Here is a 23,881-nt window from a genome sequence, read left to right as displayed (position 1 = left end):
TTCTCCACAGATTCCTGGGGCCGAGTACCAGGCCTGGAACAAAGCTGGAGTGCCAGGAGGACCTGATGTCTTTCTGGTCTGTGGAGGTGGTTGTGCTGGCCTGCTCGCCAACACCCCCCACCTCCAATCGTGGGGAGCGGGCCTCACCTGCAGCCTTCCCAGGCTGTTGGAGCCTCCGCTGTGCCCTCTGAGCAAGCCCTGTCTCCTTGTCCTAGGGGGCTGAATAAGCCATCTGCTCACAAGTGTAGAAGTTCAGCTGTACGTAGGGCTGCAAGGAGGGGGCCCAGCACTGTGAGTGCCAGCTTGGAGGGTCAGGATGGCTTCCCTGAGGACCCAGGTGGACTACCCAGGCCTGAAGGATGAACCAACCAGAGTTCACTTGCCAATGCAGGACGGAAGGTGTCTCAGGCAGGGGAATTGCAGGTGCAAAGGCCCTGTGGCAGTGGGCAGTGAGAACGGCCAGCACAGACAGGCAGCCTCGGTGCTCCTAGGACAGTGGAGGTGGGTGGGGAGAGGACCAAACCGGGGAGTGGGCAGAAGGCAGCCACTCGGGCCTGGTGCAAAGTCACTGAGCACAAAGGGACACTGAGTGAGGCCCCAGAGTCCTTCTCTCTGCTGCCCCTCCCCCTCCTTCCCTGCACCTCGTCCTTGGGCATCACCCTTGTCCCCAGTTTCCATGTCAGAAGGACAGCCAGACTTTTCCATCGAAGGCAGAAGTTTAAGTTTAAGACCCCCACCCCCACCCCCACCATACAGGGTCCAGTTGCCCACTTCACCCCCCACAGGGGAACATGGGCAGGCCTGGAGGGCTGGGGCTGGAACCAGGGAGTCTGTCCGCACATTCACTGCAGGACAAGCTTGGTCCTAGTTCTGGTGTGGGTGGATGCCCCCGACGCAGGCCTTGCAGGGGGCAACAGGGGCGCCTGGCAGGCAGAGCCAGGAGCTGCTGGGGCCTGTGGGCCAAGCCTGGCTTCAGGGTGAGCTCAGCAATGACACAAAAAGGAGCGAAAAGTGACCACAGAAGTGCCCTGCAGCCCAGCACAGCCCTGGGCGGGATGTCGGAGGGACTCCTGGGTGGCGGAGGGGGGCAGCCCTTCCTGGGGGTCTTACCGATTCTCCAGAATAGCTGTCGTAAAAATAGAAATGGCAGTGGGGACAGCCAAGGGGCCTGGAGGGCCTATGAGCGGCCATGGGTGCCTGTCTCCAGGAGATCGGGCTGCCAGTCCCTTTGTTGGGGGATCTGCGGAAGCGGGGGAGGGGGCGCCCTTCAGACTCAAGCCCCAGCCAGCACCTTCCCGTATCATGCCGCTGCTGGTAAGCGGGATCTCCACGCTCCACCAGTAACAAAAGCAGAGATGGCTTCCTTGGAGGGGCAGGCTGGAGGTCTGAGGGGTGGTTCTCAGCGCTGGTCCAAGGTGCCTGGTCTGACAGTCTGTGCCAGGCTTTGGCTGGATGGTGGCCCGGGCCCTGGGGTGGCCGACTGGTGAGGTCCCTGGGCTGTCATGGCCCAGAATGGCCGGGAGGGTGAGCAGTACCCCCATCCCCTCAAAGCCTCAGTGGTGCCAGCGTGGGGCCCTTGTTGACTTTCTGGGGGCAGAGGATTGGATCAGGACTGTTCCAGCATTAAAAGAGGGGGTGGCCTCAGTGAACCCTGAGCAGGGTGGGCAGAAACCCAACTAAAATGGAGGGCCTGACTTCTGTGAGTCTGGGGGAGGGCAGGCGCCCCGCTCAAAGCCTGACCGTGGGTGGACGGCCTGGTTGGCACGGAGCAGGGCGCTAACAAAGAGGCGCTTTGTGGGCTGCTGGCACGCGGCCCCTAACAGGGCGGCCAGGGCCCCTCTCCGAGCCGGAAGGGGAGCCTCACCGCTTTCCTGACAGCCGCTTGGCCTGAGGGGGGGTCTTCACTGAATGTGTCCCTGGTGAGAACACGGACGCTCTGACACTTGCAGGAGAGCCCTCCCCGGGCTCCTCCCCACGAAGGCCCGGGAAGCCCCCACACGGGAGCCGCATCCAAGGGAGGGGTTAGACCTAAGTCAGGTGTTCTCTCTGCCCCCGTAAACAGCTCCTCAGACAGGGGGCTTCCTCCTGAGAAGGCAAATGCTGGCCATGCCCCCCCCGGGCTCTTCTGTGTCCTACAGGTGAGAGTCGAGCCAGGAGGCAGACTAACCTCCCTTTGCTCTCTGGGATGCCCAGGCCAAGGGGCCGACAGGGCCCTTGTGGGGAAGCGCCGCCTTCTTGCTCTGCAGGTCATGATGCAGGAGTCTCTTCTCAGCCCAGCAGTCCTGGCCAAGTCTGGGCCCCTGCCTGATGCCTCCCTTCCTACTGACTGGGCACCAGGGACGCTCTGAGGACACAAAAGTGGCACCAGAACTCGGGCGGGAGGGTGGAGGGTTCCAGCCCCTTGTCAGCCAGCACACAGCACCCTTCAGATTCCCATATTCTGCAGATGTCTGTGGGCATCTGATCTGTGCTGGGCACCCACCAGGGCCAGGGCCAGGGCACCTGTGCCTGCAGAAGAGACGAGGGCTGTGAATGTCAGAATGGATTAGTACCCGGGTGGGATCAGGGAGAGATGGCTGTCAATGGCCCACCTGGCTCTTTCATATGGGAGGGTCAAGAAGGCCCACGGTCAAGGGACATCTGGGCAGAGACCCAAAAGAAGTGACAAAGTAAGCCTCAAAGACATTGGGGGAAGAAGGCACAGGCAGTGGGAATAGCAGGTGCAAAGGCCCTGGAGCAGGAGGCCAGCATTTGGAGGACCCATGCAGAAGCCAGCATGGCTAGAGCTGGAGAGGGATCAAGTCGGCGTGGATGTGGTGACAAGGCAAGTTCCGGAAGGTAAGGACTTGGGCTTGTGTTCTTATTTTTTTTTTTTAAGTGGAGATACTGGGGAATGACCCCAGGACCTCATGCCTGCTAAGCACATGCTCTACCACTGAGTTCTTACCCTCCCCAACCCAGGCTTGTGTTCTGAGAAGTGAGATGGAGGAGGGTGGCACTGAGGGACCTGAGTAGGGGAGGGACGTGATCTGACATGTTTTGAAGCATCTCTGTGCTGCCACATGGTGACAGACCCAGGCAGGGGCAAGAGCAGGGCAGATGGGGAGACCAGTTATGGGGCTGCTGCAGGAACCCGAGGATGAGGGGCTTGGAGCAGAAGAGTAGCAGCGGAGTAAGGAGAAGGGGTCAGAAGTGAGATGGAGACTCCAAGGTTGGCCTGAGCTGCTGAAGGATGGAGCTTCCAGAAGGAAGAGATGTCATTTGCCTCGGTGGAGGAGGTGGGGCAGCGGTCCTGGGACACAGTTAGGGTCTATTCCGTTACATCACACTGGGACCCAAGTGAATGGGTCGAGGAAGCACCGGGCTAAGCCTTGGGTTCGGTGTATTAAACGGGCCTTAAACCTTGGAGATGAGCCTCTGATGGAAGAAGTAGCCTCTTCTCAGAACAGTGCGTGCAGACCCGCCCATTTGCATTTGATTTCAGGGGTCCCTTCATCCCTGAAGACCACAGTCCCCAGGGTGGGAGCCCCTCTGCTACTTGGAGCCCAGGACAAGAGTAGAGAGAGCAGAGTTTGGGTGCCTGGCACAGTGGTCTCAGGTGACTGGTGTGGACTTGGGGAGCCCAGAGGCAGAAGGCGGCCCCCCAGCTCTCCCTCTGTGGAGGCCTGGCTCCTCCTAGCCACTCCTCCAACAGGCCTCCACTGAGCACTCGGCTACCCGCAGAACCCCGCAGCAGCATCTGGCAGGCTACCCAACGCTTCCACTGTCTGGGGAAGGACAGACAGTTGACAAAGTATTGGTTATCCCTGCCTTGCTCCCAAGTGCACCCAGAGACCCCACCTCTGAGACCCAGCCCTGGTGGCTCATCAGACAAAAGGGGGAAAATCAAGCTATAGGCCATGAAAACGCAGGACCAGACGCCAGGTCAGGCCCCCCTGTGCTGAGAAAAACTTCACTAGCACCTCAGATGGGCTGCAGTGCTAATCAGATCCCTCAAGAGGGGACTGTGGCCGCCCCGCTTGCCTATCAGCCAGCAGCAGGCTGATCGTTTCCAACGTCTTCAGAACGTCTAATGACCAATGGAGGGAGGGGCTGTGGATGACCATGCCTTGCCCTGCCTGCTGGGGGACCCGCAGTGAGTGACCCCAAGCTAGTTGCCTTTTCTTCCTAAGCTGCATTTTTCTCACCAGTGAAACGGGAATAAGCAGAGAGTCAACTTTATAAACTGTTGTGAAAGCTAAGTGAGATAACACGCACAGAACCCACAGCACAGGCCTGGATTTTAGCAGGGGCTCGGCATTAGCAACAGAAACGTCCAGCGTGGCTTACAGACACGCCCACACGTGCGCGCAGGAGCTGCACTGAAGCCCATTATCCTTGGGGACCAGTTTCCACTTATCTGTTGTCGTCTAAAAACTTTGTAGTGCTTTCCAAATGTCCTTCCTTAAGGAAGGAAGACTCTTTAATATTTAGAAAATACAAGTGATGAAAACCAGCAGAATGCCAACATGGGAGCCCCTCCTCAGCCGACCAGGCTCCTCGGAGTGCGCAGAACGGCCGCCACCCCGCCCCGTCTCGTCCTGGAGCTAGGAAGGCGGACACACCTTCAGACCCACTGTGGGTCCCATCCACCCCGTGACCCTAGCTCTGGGCATGGGAGGACCTTGGAGCCTGGTGGACAGCTCCCTGTACCCGGACCCCTCAGCTGGAAGCAGCTATAAATGTCCAGCCCTGCTCCCAGCTGTCATTTGTAGAAGCTGCAGTTTCCCAGGGCCCCGGAGGAGTCTGCACTGCTGAGATGGGAGATGACACTTAGGAGCCGGCACCAATCCTGGGGCTTCAGAGCTGCCCTAGGCCAGGGCCTGGCCTCCCACCCCCTCCCCCGCCCCCCACCACCCCAGAGCCTCAGCTAGTCCCTGTGCTGAGCCGGTGCAGTTTACCTGTCACTCTCTGGCGCACCTCCTGGGCCAGGATCGCATGCCAAGCCACGTGACTGTGCCTCTGAGTGGTAGAGTCCCCTCAGGACAGCCAGACTGTCCTGCCGGCTTGGGAGAGGGCTGGGCTGAGGGGTGCGGGACCTGGGAGGCAGTTTAGGTCTAAGTGGGATTCCAGGGCTATACCCAGAGAATCCTTGAGGGTTCACACCCATCCCCTAGAGGGCAAAGCTGGAGTTAGCTGGTGGGGGGGATGTTTTCTGTGTAGACCCTCAACTTGGGGTCAGGGGTCAGTTTACCACCAAGGTCCAGGAGCTGGCGTGCGACTGAGGTCAGGAGTACTTAGACCAAGGTTCTGACCACTGTCCTAGGAATGACCTTGGCTAACTGTCCTGCAGGGCTTTAGCCCCAGCCTCTGACCCCTCAAAGGGGCCCAGAATGTGCTGGGGGAGGGGTGGTCACCTTGTTCTTCACATCAACCCCCTCCTCCTGGTGACCCTATGCTCAGGACCACTGTCCTGGCACCACCCTCATTTTCCTGCAAGGACCCTTGTGGGGTGCAGGAGCCAGGCAGTCTCTGGCCTTGGAGGATCACTGCGGCCTGCTCTGACCCCAGGCCCCCAGAATAAGGTGGGGGTGACTGAGGCGGCCGTTTGTTGGGCCTCTCGGATCTGTGGCTGGTTTCATTTCTGCGCATTAGTTTTAAAACCTCAGCTCTGTCCACAGGAGGGTGGCCTAGAGCAAACGAGGAGCCACTGTGGGTGGATAGTGGGAGTTACCAACGGCCAGTGCGCCCAGATCACGCCGGGCCTGAAAGCAGACCCGACCGGCCGTGTAGACACAGCTCGCAGTTCCCAGGCTCCGCGCAGGAGGCACCGGCGACCCGCGGTTCAACCAAGGGCACTCCCGCAACCCCGCTTTCAGGCCGCTGAGCGTCAGTGGCAGCGGAGGCCCCGCACCCGCTCCCGCCCGCGGCCCCACTTGGCGCCACATCCCGGAGGCTGCCCCGTGCAAGCGCGGCCGCTGCGGGGAGGGGCCACCCCAGGACCTGGGGCTCGGGGGCCTTTCGGTTCCGCGCCGGGCCCGGAGGGTAGGAGAGGGTGCGGGTCGGCGCTCTGGTCCTCCCCGCGTCCGGCCCCAGCTCAGTGCCCGGCGCAGAGTCGCACAGCAGGAGTTCGGGGAGAAGGCGCGGAGCTTGAGCCCCCGGCCACCTCCCTACCACGGCACTCCCTGCCTGGGATCCCCCCTCCCCTACCCGGGCGCCCACCTGGCGGCGGGGCGGCGCGCCCCGGGGCAGCGAGTGCGCGCGCGCGGCCGGCGCGCTGTCCCTTTAAACGGCCCGCGGCGCCTCCCCCGCGCGCCCCGCCCGCCGCGGTGCGGCCCGGTGCTGGGCGCGGCCGGAGAAAGTCCATGTGAGCCGGAGCGCCGGGCCGCCGGAGCACTTCCTGCCGCAGGCCGGACCGGGCCGGCGCACGCAGGTACCCCAACTTCGCGCCGCCCGCGGGCCCCGCCGCCGCACTTCCCGCGAACTCCGCGGCGCGCCCGCCCTCGCCTGCCGCAGTGCCCAAGTTCGCGCCGCGCGCCGCCCCCGGAGGTGGCCGGCGGCGCCCGGGCCTGGGGAGGCGCTCGTCCGGGCCGGGCCGGGCCGCACCGCACCCCGCCCCACCGGGCGGGTACCCCGGCTCCGGGCGCCTCCTCTCCCGCCGGGCTTCTCGGGCGCTCGGGACACTCGGCCTCCCGCGACCGGGCGGACGGAGCCCAGCCCTCCGGGGTGGGGAAGCCCGCGCGGGCTCGGCCCGGGGCTGGGGCCCCGGGGACACGCCCCTCCCTCCAGGCCCGGGGTCCGAGGCTGGCCGCGCGGCTGCGCATCAGCCCGGCCCTGCGCCTCTCCTTCCTCGCCCTCCCGCTCCGGGTGGGCCCCCTTCGCGGGCGTCACTGCCTCCCGGCCTCCCTGTGCTCACCCTACCTGGGGGCGGGCTGCACTGGGAGGCGGCTCCCACCTGTCCCCCGCTGCCGTGTCCCTACGGAGCTGAGGTCTTAGGACCCCGAGCCCCTTCTCCAGGAAGCTCTCCAGGTGAGCTCTGAGCCGGCTGCCCACCCTCCTATGGGCAGGGCAGGGCAGGGGTCCCAAGCCCTTCTGACGTCTGCCCGCATAGTGTGGGGGGTCATGAGGTCAGAGGTCACCTCCGGGTCCTCTCTTCCGGGCTCTTCCGAGCTCTTCCGAAGTTTGGTCTTGGGACCGGTGATTGCCAACTGGCTCCTGGTGCCGTTTAAACCTGTGGGTTTGTGGTAGGTAGGTCCTGGATCTGGACTCACAGGCATTGCCACTGTGAGTGGAATCCTTTTCCTCCTCTTCTTCCAAGCCTGGATCTGAAATGTTGGGCTCTTTCTTTCTAGTTGGATTTCTTGCCCCGTTGGACACCCAGCTGCGTGTCCCCTGGCTGCGGGTTCTAGTGGAGCCTGTGCTAGACGGTGGGGGGCTGGTGGGGAGGCATGTGTCGTGCACTCACCAGCTGGTAGAGCTGGTCTTCTGAGCACCCTGAATGCACACCGCTGTGCCTGGCTGGTCTGGTCTGTTCTGGGTCTCTCTCCAGGTCTCCCTTCCCATCCCCTCCCTTCCGCTCTGCTTCCCTCTTGTGCTCCCTCCAGTTTGCCCTGATGACAAAGGACGCTCTGTGGTTCTGGACACAGGTGGTTCTCAGCACTCCATGTGAGTGTTGTTTAAACCCCCCAAGGACCCCAGGAGAAGTATCTTAGACTGCTGGCTCCATTTTAGAGATGAGGAAACAAGGCTCGGTGGGAAGGAGTTGGTGAAAGGTCGAGCAGCCCCCACAGCCTCCACTGTCTTCTAACAAACCACCTTCCGCCTTCTTCCCACAGCCCTCTGTGCTGCCCATCCCTCCCAGGAGGCCCGCTGGCATTTTCCCGTTGGTCATTCCATAGTTGGGTGGTACCTCTGCTGGGGCCTGAGTGAAGGAAACAGGAGGAGGCGAGACCCACGGGGGTTGGCCCCCCGTTCTTTTGGCGAGCTGGCTGGAAGGAGCACAGAAGTAGAACAAGATATCACTTGTCACCTCTCAGTGGCTGGAGATCTGTTCTCAGTGGTCACACCCAAGCAGGGTCGATGCTAGACGTGGTGTCTGATACCGTGCTGACTCTGTGAGCTGGCTTCGGCCAGCCTCTGCTCTGCAGCCATTTAGTCTTCTGCAGACTCTTTGATGATGAGGAAATGCTTGTGCTGTAACTGACACTGGAACACGAGGCCACCATAGGCTGACCAGGACTACCTCTAGGTTATTTGTCGTGGGGGTGCTGGGACACTCAGAGGGGCTCTCTCTGGGAGGTAGGCTTCTGGATGACTTCTAACAGAATCCTTACAACCTCCCTGTTTTCCAACTAAAACATGAGATGCATTATTTATCTAAGAGGGACGATGGTGATGGCGAGTGCTGAGCTGGCATTCACAGACTGAGTTCCTCTGGCACCCTTGCCTCTAGGACTCCGCGTGCCTGGCTTGCAAGCTGGGCTGGGGTGGGCCTGGTACCCCTCCTGGGACAAAAGGTAAGCACTGTGGCTTTGACCATTTCGAGATTGTTTCTAGGGCTCCACCCCATACCCCTTCCTTTGAGGTTTGTGCTCCCCGGAATGCAGAGCCGGGATGGGCTGCAGGGGGCCTGGTTCCCTCCCAGCCTCCTGCTGCAGTCTGGGGTACTTGCCACCGGTAGGGTCAGGAGCCTCAGCCACCGGCGGCCTCACTCTCTCCACCTCACAGCAGCAGGTCCGGTCCGTGCCTCCTCTGCAGCCCACCCCCTGTCTGCTCCCTTCCAGCTGACCCTGTTCTCTCTTCCCTGGGCTCCTCTCTGACCTGGTCCTTCCCTGGCCTCTGTTGTCCTGCGGGGCCGAAGTGGGTGGAATGAGCTGCCCTGGCGGGGGGCATGTGGCCAACGTCTGTGGAACCGCTTGAGTGTGGACTGTAGTCCAGGTCCCGGCCCCTCACTCCTGATTTTCCCCAGTGTGTCTCTCCTGAGAACCAGGGCCCGCTAAGGCCCTTCATGTAACAGGCATACTTGGGGAGTTTGACCAGGGCTGGGCACTTGGGACCAGGTAGGCCGCGTTCCTGCCCAGGGTAGTGTTAGCTGGCCAGGGCCTGGCCCATTCCCGTGGCCAGTGTCCCTGCGGGTGTCCTGGGCCAGGTCTTTTGAAGGAGGGCAGTAGTGGCTCTGATGTGGTCCAGTTGAGGGTATTTCTCTCCACCGGGACAGGGGCCATCAGACCCTCTGGGCCCAGAGCTGCTTCTGGTGAGCAGGGCTGCCCACAGCCATCCCCAGTCCCGGACCTTATAGAGTCTGGCTGGGTGTAGAGCCAAGGGCTCCAGAGCCTCTCACTGGCCCCCAGGGAGGCCCGCCTGCCTGCAGGGTCTGCAGAGAGCACAGCCCAGCCGGTTCCGGGCCCTTCCCTGGCCTCTCCAAGTACCTCATTCGTGAATGGCATGCTTTCCCAGGTGCCCCTTGGTCCTCCCCAAGGTGAGCTGCCTGGCCCTTGGGTACTTCTAGGCAGCTCTGCTCATGCCTGCACCCCACATCAGAGGTATGTGTGACCCCCTCACACCGTGACCCCTGGGCAAAGCCTGGGTGTCCTCTGCCCTTTCTGCCCCTCCACACCCGTTTCCTCTCTCTTTCCTTGTGTCCTGAGGCTTCGCGGTTGTGCCTGGAAGGTTACATCCTCCCCCGCCTGAGACCTGGGCTCCAGGGGCCCAGGGAGCTGGCTGGGGGAGGCATTCTGTTCAGCAAGGCCGAGGCGCCACTCCCCCTGCCCTGCCTCCTGAGCACGCAGGATCCTGGCGACCTCTGTTTCTCTTTTAGCAAATCCTTGCTCTCACCCGGCCTCTCTCGATGAGATCATTTGCAAAATATGCTTCCCGGCTGGCCCTGGCCGGGACTCCCTCACTGTGTCACCTGCAGCTGCTTGCTCACTGGGAGCTGGGCTTCCTCTGCCCTGGCCTCTGGCCTTTGTCATTTAAAGTTCAGGGTTTGGAAGCAGCGTCCACAGGGAGAGGGTCTCAGCACAGGCTTGTGGTGGGGCAGGTGTAGGGGTGTTTGGGATGTGAACTTTGGAGCCGGGCTTTCTGGTGGCCACCTTTGTGGTTGGCATCCTCAGAGTGGGGGCAGCCTCCAGGAGGACAAGGACGGCAGGGACATTCACCCCTGCCCGGGCCTGGGAGCCTGTCTGAGCAGGAGGAATGGAGAGGAAACCTGATGTTACCCTGTGCTCTCTGGGGCCTGCCCCCAGCTTCTGCTGGCTGGGCCTGGGTCTGGGCAAGGGGGCAGTTAGGAGCAGGACTTGAGAGCAGGTCTCTCTCTCAGGTCACATCCAGTCCAAGGCTGTGTGACCTTGGATGAGTAACTTACCCTCTCTGAGCCCTGCCCTGGCCTGTATGTTGTGATGCTACACAGTAGCTTCCTTATTTGATGCTGGGTGACTGAAGGTGAGCAGGCCTGGCGTGGGGTGCTCTGGAGATGCCCCCTCCTTGGAAGTGGGCCAGAACCAGTGACGGGTTCATGCCCCTTTAAGGAAGGGGAGGCTGCTTCTCTGTCTCCAGGGAGGATGGAGGTGTCTGTCTCTGGTACTATGGGAGGAGAGGCTGGCTCTGGGTCTCTCTGAAGGAATCTTCCCCTCCCCCTTGGCCCTGGGCCCTGGCATCCAGGAGGGCACATGGCCATGGGTGGGCTGGGAGCTCCTGGGCCCCGCCCAGTGACTGCCTGTGTGCCTGGGAAGCAGACAGGGCCGGGGGCGGGGACCATAGGGGCCTGAAAGTGCCCATATATAGTCATTGGGGTGAGCAGTGAGCCTGGCTGCCGGGCTGTGTCCCAGGCCCAACACCAGGCCCAGCCAGTGGGTCCCTGAGTGGGGGTGCTGAGGGGAGCTGGATTTGGCACAAAGCATCAGACAGCAGCAGGCACAGGCTTGGTGCTCTTGGAGTGTTTGTTGATTGAAAATAAAAATCTCCTGGGCCCTCGGTAGTCAGGGCCAAGTGTATTTCTGGAGACACCATTTTTGAAAGTTAGAGGCCATAATGAGTGACTGTCCTGTTGGCCAGAGCCACCTGGGGTCTAGGGGTGGGATGCCAGCTCATTTGCAACCCCAGCCTGTGCCCCACAAAGTACCCCTTTATTATGGTGACACTTCTAGATGTCTACTTACCATCCCCAAGGTGCTAGGGGCTTCCGCCCTGATGGCTGGCATTTTCTGGAAGAGGGCCTCCCTCCCTCCACCTCCTGGACACTGCTGGCTAAGGGGGAGGGGGCAGGGCCTGCCGGGGCTGCTCCCTGTGCCTCTGGGTCAGGAGGAAGGATGTAGTCCTGGGTCCCTGTGGGGCTTCCCTGCCAGTTCGCCCATCCCCGTCTCTGCCAAGAAGGGAGAAGGAGCCGCCTCTGCTGCATTCCAGCTGTTGTGCTCTTAAAAATCCCGATGTTAACATACTTTTGCTCATTTAATTTAGTTTCCATTGCACTGCTAAACGCCTTTGTTAAATTTTGTGTATTGATACTTTTTGTTGTTGTCAGCAGTTTTTTTTTTGTTTTTGTTTTTTTGGATATAAAGCTATTAGGGTGAGAGAAGATTAAAAAGATACATTACAATTAAAATGTTAATGAAATCTGCATCATACAACTTTTGAAACCCTTTAGGCATTAATCTTGCCTGTGTCATGTCCATTAACTTTGGCTATTCTTATTCCACACTGACCCCTGCTGAGAGATTTGTGCTATAATTGGATTTTTTTTTTAAATAAAAAAGAAAAGCTTTTAAGGAAATAGTGAGCAGTGGCCCTGGCTCCTCCAACGAGAAAAGAAACGCAGAGAAGGTCTTCACTTCAGAGGGGGCCGGTCCTAGCTTCGGAGAGGGCCGCGGGCCACTCCCGGGCTGTGCGTGGCCTGCCTCCTCCCTGTGGTGACCAGTCACTCCGTCTACTAGGGCTGTGCCTTGTCCATGTGGGCCCTGCCTCTGCTGCTGCCCAGGGGACCCAGTGTGGCTGTGTGCTCAGGCCCTGTATCTGCAGCGGCCCCGGGTCACCCATGATGGGAGGGTGTGTCATGGCCGCAGTCGGGGTGTGGGTGTATGAGGGTTGTGGGTGAGCTTACCTTCCTGGGGAGGGTCCCCAAGCTCAGGTGCTGTGTGAGGGTGACTGAGGTGCCCCCAGCCAGGGTGCTGTGCAACCGGGAAGTTCCGCAGGAGCTGACGGTTTTGGTTTTGAGTTCTGAGGAGATGTGGCGTGTAGAAGTCTGCTGTCGTGGGCACTGGGGTCTCCAGCATGAGGCCGGGGCTGGGGGCTGTGGGAATAAGGAGCCCCCTGGCTTACCCCCAGGGCAGATGGGCCCCTGGGCGAGCGTGGGTCCTAGGTCCTCCGTGAGCTCTGCATGGACTCACCCTTGACGGTGGCTGAGCCAGTGGTTCAGATCTGGGAGGTCTCCCTGCTGGGAAGCGTCCCTTGGGCGGGGGGGTGGGGGACACGGCGGGCCTGTGGCCGGTGGTGCCCAGGTCCGACCTGCTGGGCTTTCTCGGCCCCGGGTGCTGCAGTCACAGCCCTGGTGCTGGGAAGCTGGTCAGGTGGTTGGCAGGGGGCTGCAACAGACAGATTTCTTGTCTGTGTGTTTTTGCAACACCTTTCTATAAAGGGAAACATAATTTAAAATATGATTACTTAGTGTTGTAGCAGCCGCCTCAGCGCTCCACGCTATGCCGAGATCATTATCAGAGGCTGATATTAACTTGCAAAGAATATTATGCAAATTGCCCGCTGGCTCCTCCGGGAAACCTCGCGGGATGCGAGTAGGGTGTGTGGCGGGGGCTGGTCCCTCTGAGGGCGATACTCCTCCATCCTGGGCCCACCCGCCATCCATCCCTGGCTGTGTCAGGACCCTGGGCCGAGTCTGTGCCCTTCCTCCACACCAGCCTCACCCCTCGTCTGCAGCAGGGCATCATGGGGGGACGTGGGGCATCATGGGGGGACGTGGGGCAGGATGGACCCAGTGGAAGCCCCGGGGCAGGGTGAAAGCTGGGCTCTCCTGTCCTGCAGGCTTTCTGCTGGGCTCGGTGATGTTTGTTGAGTGAGTGTTGCCTCTGTGACAGGTCCTGGTGGGAACGTGCGGGCCTTAATGAGGTGGCTGTGGTCACGGCAATCAGCTGAGCGGCTACGGTGGACTGTGACAGGCTCTGGCAGCAACTGGACCCGGGGGCTCATGAGTCCTAAGCATTTGTCAGTCCTGAAGGGACTGAGGTCACAGATGGGGCCCCTCGGGTGCACAGACCTTCCTATTGACTGACTCAGCACCACAGCTGGGCAGCCCCCGGGGAGAGTGGCGGGCTGGGGTTCAATTGACGTGGTGGCCCTGACTGCCCACTCGCACCTACCACTCCAGGAGTCTGAGGTGCCTCCCCCTGTTTTGCGAACACTGCTCTGGGGGTTCCCCGTGGGGTCTCCCTGCTCTAGGAGGGCAGTGACGTTTCCCTCCGGAGAGCACAAGCTGGAAGGGGATGTGGGTCTCATGGTCACCCTGGAGTGTGAAGGGGGTGAGTGGCAGCGGGTGGGATCAGTTTCCTGGGGTTGGGTAACAAATGACCACAAACTGGGGGCTTAACACAACAGAAGTTTACTCTCACAGTCTGGAGGCCGGAGGTCCAAAGTCAAGGGTGGCAGCCAGGTTCCTTCTGCAGGCAGGAGAGCATCGTGCCTCCAACAGCTTCTGGTGGTGCAGGTGATCCTAGGCCTGGAGATGCCCCCTTCCCATCTCTGCCTCCAGATTTCCCTCTTCTCATAAGGACACCAGTCATTGTGTGTGGAGCCCACCCTAAATCCAGGGAGATCTCATCTCAAGGTCCTTAACTAATTATACCTGCAAAAACCCTATTTCCAACGAGGTGACATTCTGAGGTTCTGGGTGGACGTAAATTTGGGAAGGGGGGACCGTAGTCAACGCAGTGTGGCAGGGTGGGTGCAGAAACCCTTTAGTGCCCGGGGGAAGGGGCCATCATGTGGCTCAGCCCGGTACTTCCCCAGGAGGGTCGGCAGCCAGACACTCGGACACGAGCACTTGGACAGTGGGCATGAGGGGCCAGCACAGGTTGGCCGGTCTGGAAGGACCTTTGGTTCAGGAGCTAAGCCGGGGGTCGAGGGCTGGAAATGGGGCCACTGACAGAGGAGGGTTTTCCTGAGACCAAGTGTCTGCTGTTACATAAGTTTGGGGACAGGAGGCAGAATTCGTGTTAATTGTTGTAACCCAGTTTAGTCCTTGTCACGGGAAATGGCCTGGAAAGGAGAGGGAGGGGGTTCTTAGCAGAGTCATGGGCCTGGACCCCAAACTACTGCACACACTCCGGCTGCCTTGGCCGTCCTATTCCTCTTTCCTGGCATCTCTTCCTCCCCGAGAATGAAGAGAAGTTCATGACATGTGGATGAAATAACAGAGAAGTCGAGGCAGAGGAATGAAGAGCAGAGATGCTGTGGGAGGAGGGGACCCTGGGATGGGCCTGGAGATGGACCACCACATCCAAGCGGTGGGGTGGGGAGCCAAGGACTGTGCCCTTGGGGTCCAAACAAACCCAGACCTCCGGGCCCCGCCTATCCCAGACCTGTTCCATGAGACCAGATGGCCGTGGCGGGTTTGAGAGCAGGTGTGTTGGCAGGGTGTGGGGTGGGCCTAGGGGCCTCTCTTGGTGGAGGGACGGGGTCCCTGGGTTCTCCTCACCTCTTCCTGCCCCATCCTCCAAGCTGAACAGCCCCAACTTTATACCAGCGCAGATGACTGCCCGGCCGGCCAGGGGCCTGAGGGCCTGAGGGCCTGGGAGGCTGCCAGGCAGCTTTGCCCGGGCTCTCGTCACGTTCCCAATAACCCAGGCAGGTAGAAGGTCCCGCCACCAGGCATCCTTGGGAGGCAGACAGACCCCCGGCTGTGCTGGGGGGCCTCTGAAAAGTTTGAGGTGCTCCTCTGTCCCACCCTCAGCCCCCATCCCCCAGCTCCCAGGGTGGGTTTCTCTCCTAAGAAGTCAGGCAGCGTGCTTCTGCTCCACAAACTCAGAAGGCCCACGGGGGTCCTGGCCACGTTCAGAGTTGTGCTGAAGATTTTAGAACATCTGGCTGGGACTTGGGAGGGACCTCAGGGGACAGGTGTTACCCAGGACCAGGCACCCCTTCTCTGGGATGGGGGCATGGTGACAGGTGTCAAGTCGGGTCGAGGAGCCCCCACCCTCTGCCCAGCACTGGTCCTGATGAAGGAAAAGGTAAAAGAGGAACAGTATTAAACTTACAGAGAAACTGCAAGTACCAAACACAACTTCTTCCAGGACCGTTTGAGGGTGAGCGACCCCTGCGTGCCCCCATGTGACCCGACAAAACAAGGGCTGTCCGGCCCACCAGCTCTCACCCTGTGTCCTTTACAACTAAACGGCCCTGTAGAGTCTGTGGCCCAGGCACCTGTCCGGTCTGCTTTTAAATTTTAATTTAAAAAAATTCTAGTTATATATAAAACCCACCATCTTCACGACTTCTAAGTGTATAGTTCAGGAGCATTAAGTACCCTCACGTTGTTGTGCAGGCATCCCCACCATCCGCTTCCAGAACTTTTCTCATCTTCCCAGACAAAAATGGAACCCCTGTACCCATTAAACACTCACTCCCTGTCCCTTGCCCCAGCCCCTGACCACACCACCTGCTTTCTGTCTCTGTGGGTTTGGCGCCTCTGGGGCCTCCCCTGAGTGGGATCGCACAGGACTTGTCTCGTGTCTGGCTTCACTCAGCACGATGCCCTCAAGGCTCTGCTGTGGCTTGTGTCGGGACTTGCTTCCTTTCTAAGGCTGAGCTCTGCTCCACCGCGTGGATGGACCGCATTGGGTTTACCCTTCCTGTCCGCGGATTCGTGGTTGTCTCCACGGTTGGCTTTGTGAATGGCGCTGTGTGAACATGGGTGTGTCCCAGTCTTAGGCTCCTTCAGTCTGGAAAGTTCTGGGGTCTTTCCTTGACTCTCGTGACCTTAAGCTTGGAGCCCAGGCCAGTTTTGCAGAATGCCCCTGGTCTGGCGGGGTGTCCGTGGCAGTGGTGCTTTGGCCATGCCACTGTCCTTGCCGGCTGGAAGTGACGTGGCAAATTTTGTGTCTGGTCACTCTGGGGAACTTGCCTGGTGTGTGTGTTTCCAAAGTAATCCTAGCATGGAGGCTCTTTTTTTTGGGAGGGGCGGTGGCGGACATTAGGTTTACCTGTTAATTTATTTTTAGAGGAGGTGCTGGGGACTTAACCCAGGACCTTGTGTATACTAAGCATGCGCTCTACCGCTACACCTTCCCCCCAGCATGGAGGCTTCTGAGTGGTGAGTGATGTCAGGTCACAGAGGCACCGACTACTTTTGGAAGGGGGGTGGTCCCATCCGGGCTAGACGCAGCCCTGTCCCTTCAGGGTCCCCCATGGAGAAACTCTGGTCATTGCCCCTGGCCCGCTCTTGCTCTGGGCTGTGGGGTTCTGCAAGGACCCCCACAATAGGAGGTACACCCCAGTCTAGTGTCCTCTCCTCCCCACAACGAGCCCTGGGGAGATGGCCTATGGCATCTCCTCCATCCCCCTGACCTGGAGCTGCCCCCAAGTCATGCTGGTTCTTGGCGGAGGTTGTCTGAGTCTGACCAGATCCGTTCCTGTGGACCCTGGGTCAAGGTCAGTGTCGGTGGGGCGGGGTTGTGAGTGTCCACGGGCCGTTGAAACAAAGCATGGCAGACTGTCTGAACAGCAGAGGTTCGCGCTCCCTGTCCTGGGAAAGAAGTCCCCAGTCAAAGTGGCGCAGGGCCCGGCTCCTTCCTGCCTCTCCTGGCTCCCTGGCTCGTGGCCACTCGGGCTCTCCTCCGTGTCTGGATTTCCCTCTTAGGACCCCAGTCATTGGCTTCAGGGCCCCCCTAAATCCAGTGAGACCTCATCTTAACTGGATTGATTGCATCTGCAGAGACTGTTGTTTGACTTGGGGTCACATTCTGAGGTTCCAGGTGGACGTGAATTTTGGGGGACCTTGTTCACCACAGCAGAGAGGTGAAGGCCAGATTGTCCACCTGCCCCCATTCTCTCTTCTCCGTAGCTGCACCCCCACCCCCGCCTGGGTCTTGGAAAGAACAGCAGTGCTGTCCCCATGTCCCCTGATCTTGGGTTGGGCCCCCAGCCCTCCAACGGCCTGTCCAGGCTCCTTTGGAACCCCCAGCCCAGCTGCTTGACCTCTGGCTCCTCTCTGGGGTGGGGGGCCAGGGAGGGGGCATCCACGCCTCCAGTCTGGTGGGATGGCTTCATTTCTGCAGCGGAGGAAGAGGGTCTTGAGGTTTCCAGCCCAGTGCCAGAAAGGCTGTTTGCCCGCATGGAGTTCTCCTTCGGAACGGGCGTGGGAGATCAGGCTGGCTGCTTTCATGTCAGCCTGTGAGCCTAATGCAGTAGGAGTTACCGCAGCCGTGAAACACAGGGGACCACTCCTTCGGCTCCAGATGGTTACAGGACTGAGGCAGGCACCACAAAGTCCTAGTCAGTAAGTGGTCCATACAGGAGGGTAAAGTTAGCAAAATGAAATCAGTGGCTTGTGGGTGACAGTGTCGGTCTTTCCTCGTGGGGCAAAGGGAAGGAGGCAGACGCCCGTGATCGGGAGTGGAGCGTGCCCCACACCGTGCTCATTTCATGACAGGAAACACGGGCTGGAGGGGTGGGTCCCAGAGCGGAGCCGGGTGTGCCCACTGGTGCTTTTCCTGGGGTCCCTGGGTGGGTCGGGGTGGGGCAAAGACAGTGGGAGCCCGTGGGCAGCGGTGGCTACCTGGGCCAGGTGCATCCGAGCAGACGGAGCTGGGTCGGAGGTGGGGCCATGAGGGATCAGCGGGAAGGGGCAGTGGGTGCTGGGTGGGGTGGGGGTGGGGGCAGGGTCGCCCCTCCACCGGCTCTTGGGTGTTCCTGAAGGTATCGGTTCCTCCTCGCTGTTTCTTAACTGCGGTTTCGTAATAATTATAACCGCACGGAGCCCCCGAGCGAGCTTGTTCAGAGCCCCGGCAGCTGTGATTACACTGCAGCCACTGATTTCCAAGAAACCTCACGAGGGAATTCGTTAGAGCCGCAGTGGAAGCAGGCGCTGGGCACTGCCTCCCTGGACAGCACCGTGCAGGGGAGCTGCCCTCCCATCCTGGCTGGGAGGAGGTGCCGGGGCTGGCCTGTGGCCCTGGCCTCAGCCTCGCCTGGCCTGGGTTGCCTGAGGAGTGATGTTTGCAGGGCGTTGGCTAACTAGATGGGCCAAGTTCAGCCCCTGGGGAGCTGGCTGGCCTGTGTCCACCCAGCCGCCCTTCCCTCTGGGCTTCCAGTGGCCTGAGTGGAAGGTGGCCCAAAGGCCGTCCTGGTTCTGAATCTGGTTTGGTCTCTCCTTGGGAACTCTTTCCCGTGTCTGTCATTGGTTCCGGAACATGCAAACACATATGGACAAACCGTTCCTCTTCCCTGACGCTATTGGAGGTCCTTGGCCTTGAGCTGTGGTGTTCCAGATCACCTCCTCCCTCACCTCCCTTCATCCCCGGGCCTCCTGGAGGGCACGAGGAGGGGCCGGTGGTCCCCAGGCAGCCGGGAGCAGAGCTGCCTCCCACCCAGGCTGACGTGGAGACCGGGCCTCCGGGGACTAAGGTGGCGGCTGCTTGTGTGCAGGGCCCAGCGGGGCTTCCGCGGGCTGCCCGGGCCCGTAAGTGCTGTCATCACGGCGGCTCACAGCACAGCAGCATGGTTGCTTATTCTTGAATTTAAAGTCAGCTTAACGCTGGGGCTGGAAACTGGTCCGTTTACCTCTCACTGACTTCTGGCCCCATCGCCCCAAAGGGCGCCTTCTGGAAGCGTGACACCCAGGTGCGTGAGGCCAGCTTGGCCGGTCCCAGGCAGGGACCAAGTCGGCGTCACCCACAGGCCACCCGCTCATGTGTCTGGCTAGCGTCTTCTCCCTGAGCCCCTTCTGCTTGAGATATTGGGGTGCGCCTTCCCTGGGAGAGAGGAGACCCTGACCTGAGCCACCACCCCCCGAAAAAAAGAGCAAGGGTGCCACAGTGTCCTGTGTTGGCTGGTCCCACACAGTGCTGGGCTGGGGCACTCTATACACTGACTGCAGCGTTCACAGCCCTTTCTCAGACCCCAGCCAGTGGGCCGACACGTGGGGTCCCTGTAAAGAGCCCCACCGGGCAGGAGAGGGAGGGAGGGTTCTTGGCCCCAAGCGGCCTGAAGACTTTTCCAGTCCATTGTGAGGGGACTGGACCCCTCCCTCGCTGCCAGCCATGGGCCACTGAGTCACCTTACTCCTCCGGCAACCGAAGCAAGCAGAGGCAGGCCTGGGGTCCCCCAGGCCAGGGGCTTAGTCCTGCCTCCAGGACCATGCCATGGGCTGAGGAACGAGGGAGCCGGGCCCTCCCATGGGTCCCTGGGCAGCCCAGGGTCTGCAGGCCCTGCTCCCTCTGCCCTGCCCCCGAGGTGGGCCCCTTGCTGGCAGGAAGTGCCCTGTGCCTAGACACTGAAGGGCAACATCACTGGCCAGGCCTCCGAGGCTCACGTACCCGCTGCAGCTCAGGTTTGGGGAGCCAGTGGGTGGGCCTCCCTCTTGGCCCCCCGGCCCCCTTATGTTCGAGACCCCCTTGGCCAGGACGGGGTGCAGAATCATGCATGAGTAGTTTTCAGGTTCCGCGCCCTAAACTAATAGAGTGTGCACTTTGTTTTAAAAAGCCATGATTGAAGTCAAATTAACATATTTACCTTCAGTGCTCCCCGGGGAGCCGTTGGGAATCAGAGAGGTGCGGCTGCAGCGTGCAGTGACAGTGATGGCTGATGGTGGCGGTGGCATCTGGCTCTCCGGGCTTCCTGGGAAGTGGTCCTCCCCAGTGCTGGCCCCCAGCCTCCCCCACAGCTTCCCTGATGCTCGCAGGGACCCCCAGGGCCTCCTCCCCGGAGGATGCAGAGGGGACCTGGCAGTGGGCTGTGCTCTGGCCCCAAGGACTCGTGATCCCACCTACCCCACCCATCTTGGTGGCTCTTTCCTCTGGGCTTTGCACAGCCCGTTGTGGCCGATGCCCATGGCCCTGAGCCTGAGCCTTTGTCCTGCTCTCTCTCTGGTGTTTGCTTTTGGTGTGGGAGCATTTTGTCCTAGAGTCCTGTCTGTGGATGAAGAGGCCTACGTCCACTATCAAGACCCAGGTTCCAGTTCCCAGGCCAGTGAGCAAGTTCCTTCCCTTGCTCAGAGCCTCTGTTTCCCCATCTGTAAAATGGGGTAATGGTATCTCTCTTGAACGTAAATTAAAAGCGCTACAGAAGACCTGGGATTATTCAGGGACTTACCCCTCCGACACACACACACACTCTTCATGGATTCTGAGGTCAAAGGGCCTGAAGTTTTCTGGATTCTAGGCTTAGGGGAGTGAAGGTCCTGGAGGGGTTGAGGGGGCCCTGGGCCTTGGGCCTGTGGACGAAGTGTCTGTGGGTGAGCATTGTACCCCCTTACACACTATATTTTTAGAAATTTGTACATGGATTTTATATATGCAATCTTAAAACTTTTATGATCAAAAACTTACTAATAGAGTGATCATATCTGTCTGATTTTTCTCTTTTAAAAAGCAGACCTTCATGTAACAAAGCACAAACCAATATTTAAATTCCTTGTTCAGTTCTCCAGTTGCTTCCGCTCACCTTCTTTTTATCGTATAAGTGGATATTTTAAGCACACTTGCCATGCAACCTACAGAAAAGTGAACTGGTCTTCTGTACATGGCCTCACTTGTCGTCACACAGCCAGCACACCTGCGCGCTCAGGGTACCGGTGAGGGCGAAGGCCCGGCGCCCAGGCCCCCCGCCCTCTTGCACCCGGAAGAGTTTACTGTTCTTGACAAGCGAGCAGAGTGGGCCCAGCTTCTGCTCAGCGCTGAGACCTTCCAGTGCATACCGTGGGGCACATGCCTGGAGGGTGGGTGGCCTCTGTTGCAGCGGGCTTTTCCACTGTTTCAGCATCTAATCTGTTGCGGCCTGTGGGTCCTTGCCACTTTGGGGCTATTACAAAGGCCCTCTGCTAGAGAGGTTCCAGGTGCCTCGGGGAGCGGGGAGGCGCCGGGACCCAGGTGCGTGCCGCTGACCCCACGCGCAGACCCTGCCCGCGTCTGCACCCCCTGGTGACGGATGCCCTGTCTGCCTCCGCGGGCTCGTTGCCTTGTTGGTACCGTATCTGTGAGCACTTGTTCCAGTCTTTGCTTCCTTCCCCCTTTTGAGCCTCCTTTTCTTGACTGGCTTAGAGGATTCTTTAGCCATTCTGCCGCAGGGCCTTTGTTTTACGGGCCTTGCTGACACCTCCGCCTGTGGTCTTCTCATTCTTAATGGTAGACTTTTTGAATTCTCCATTTTAATGAAATATAGTTTGTCAACAATTTCTTTTATGGTTAGGGCTGTTTGTGACCTGTTGGAGACCCGCTTTTGTTCTTGAAGCTTGATTCTTGTGCTTTGCACATATAGGTCTGATGAAGTATAACTTAAAAACATTTTTTTTAATTGGAGTAAAGTGTACATAGCGTAGAATTTACAATCTCAATTGTTTTAAGTGCATAATTCAGTGTGGCATTAAGTACATTCGCATTGTTGTGCAACCGTCACCACCACATCCGTCTCCAGAACTTTTCCATCTTCTCAAGCTGAAACTCTTTCCCCATTAAACACTTAACGGTCCACCCCCACCAGCCCCTGGCCCCCATTGTCCTGCTTTCCGTCTCCGTGAGTCTGACTCCTCCAGGCCCCTCCATGGGTGGATTCCTACAGGATTTGCCTTGTGTTGGGCTCATTTCATGAAACGTAATGTCCTCCAGGTTCATCCGTGTTGTAGCCTGTGTTAGGATTCCTCTCTTTTTTAAGACTGAGTAATACTTCATGGTCTGAGCAGGAAAGCTGCTCAGAGAGCATTTGAGGAACTGAATATTTATAGTCAATGAAGAAAGAATGTTGCACTCAGACTGTTCAGTTAGTTACACAATTGCTGAATGTCCCACGGGCAAGAACACCAGACCGTTTGGGGTTCTCCTTGCTACTGGACAGAAATCACTATTTGCATCTTTTTTGGGCACAACCTGGTTTAAGAGTTAGAGGGGGAGGGTAATAGCTCACTGGTAGAGTGCCTGCTTAGCATACGTGAGGTCCTGGGTTCAATCCCCAGTTCCTGCATTAAAAACAAGCAAACAAAAAAGTTAACATGTCACATTCTGGGGTATCATCAGTAGCAGACCAAACAGGTACAGTCTCCTGGAGAATGAAACAACCCTGGTGGCCTTGTTGGCTGGTCCCTCCTGTGACATGGGAAGGGCAGTCACTCTTTACCGTATTTCCAAGTTTTTGAGCATCGTTCAGCATCCCTGTGTGGTTGTCATTTCCAGTATAGTTTTTAGAAGCGGGCTTTGCTTTGTTCTGATTCATCCCCCGCCACAGTAAGGGCAGCCCTGTGGGGCTGGGCCGGCCACTCCAGAGCGGCCAGGCTCCCGGCAGCTGCTAAAGTGAGCCTGTGTCTCTGCATTTCCAAGGAGAAATAGCCTCGGTTCCTGCTGAGGGGGTTTTTGCTCCACTGATTGTCCCCCACCCCCCGCCCTGGAACCCGGGAGCCCATTCGTGTCCCTGGGTCCCGCCAGCGGTGGCCCCAGGTTCCGGCTCGGCTGCACGGTCAGCTTGTCCAGCTCCGTCAGGGAATAAAAGAGGCCAGATTCCCATGGAACTGCTGCCAATAGCTACATTGCCATGAAAGGTAAAGAGACTCTGGAAAAGTATTTGTTTCTGAATTCGGAGGCCTCGGGGAGAAGGCACGCAGTGTACAGAATGTTTTGCGTCGTTTGCAACAGCGAGGCCACCGCGTGGAGGGCTCGCGCTGCGTTGGGAAGGGGGGGAAGGCTCTTCTCCCCCAGTGCTCCGAGACCATCGCCAGGGTTAGAGCTCGCGTGTCGTGCCCAGTGGGGACTTTGGTCAGCAGCCCGTCACTTCATGGGCCTAAAGACATCTGGGGACCCGGCCCCTTCCCTTGGGGGGCAGCAGCTGTCTAAGGGGCGAGCCTGCGCAGGGCGCCTCCTGGGGGGGGTGACGGCGGGCAGTGCGCCCTTCCTTGTGGACGCCCCGACTCTGGCCTGCCACTTCCAGGGAGCCGAAGTCACCGGTTGATGACCAGGTGGAACTGGTTCCTTTCACAGGGAAGCTGATGCCACCCTGGAGGACGTCACTTCTTGCACGGGCACTGACGGGAGCCGTAGTGGGGGGATTTGTTCGCTGTTTCACCAGAGTAAGAACACGGATGGCCAGTGAGGATGGAAACCAAGGTGGCGCTCCTGGATGGAGCACGTGAGAGTTCTAGTCCCCCGAACGGCACCAGCACCGGATGGTCCTACCGTAACCCGGGAAGACTGGCTCTGGGTTGGGCACGTCTTCCTGGGCAGCGGACCAGGGAGCTGAGAAATACAGGACATAGCGTATAAAGCCAGCATTCCCCGAATCATAAGCTGGAAACAAACGTTTATGATTGGCTGTGGGCGCTCTGGGAAACTGCAGAGAGCAGTCAGATGTAAAGTCCAACTTCACGGGTTTCAGGGTCTGATTTGGGGAGGATCAAATCAGTGTCATTGTCAGAAGGGGTGTGGGTATTCGATTAAGCAGATCGATGAGTGGTTTTAGCCTGGCTGGCTGTTCATCGAAGGGACAGTACATTAAAAAAAAAACTTAGAAATCAGTAACACCTTTATAGGGAAGCCTAACTGGTTTGGGAGTGAGGAATGTTAATTTTAAAAAGTCGGGGCAGGGGTCAAGACCTTTCATCACTTCGTCTTGGGGTGTCTGCACACCAGCACCAGTGGCCGTTGTAACAGGACACCAGGTTCTCGTTTGACAAGAGTATATGTAGCAGTAAAGACAGTAAAGG

General features: G+C 59.1%; 1 protein-coding gene across 5 annotated transcripts in view; it reads left to right on the top strand.

Annotated features, from left to right (window-relative positions):
* Positions 1 to 2,709: 2,709 nt before the first annotated feature.
* The window catches only part of NACC2 (NACC family member 2), a 69,340-nt gene continuing 48,168 nt past the window's right edge, over positions 2,710 to 23,881 (top strand). The window contains exon 1 of one of the 5 annotated variants that reach the window (XM_072960399.1): positions 2,710 to 2,838. The gene's annotated coding sequence lies outside the window, so the exon portion shown is untranslated. Of the gene's footprint in view, positions 2,839 to 5,478; positions 6,413 to 6,910; positions 7,009 to 7,198; positions 7,224 to 23,881 lie in introns of those variants that run through there. The other 4 variants (XM_072960396.1, XM_072960402.1, XM_072960400.1 and 1 more) reach the window with 4 other exon arrangements.

This window comes from Vicugna pacos, chromosome 4, assembly GCF_048564905.1.
Source record: "Vicugna pacos chromosome 4, VicPac4, whole genome shotgun sequence".
NCBI classification, from domain to species: Eukaryota; Metazoa; Chordata; class Mammalia; order Artiodactyla; family Camelidae; genus Vicugna; species Vicugna pacos.
The sequence above is the reverse complement of the archived record's forward strand: the minus strand, read 5'-3'. Positions and strand labels throughout refer to the sequence as shown.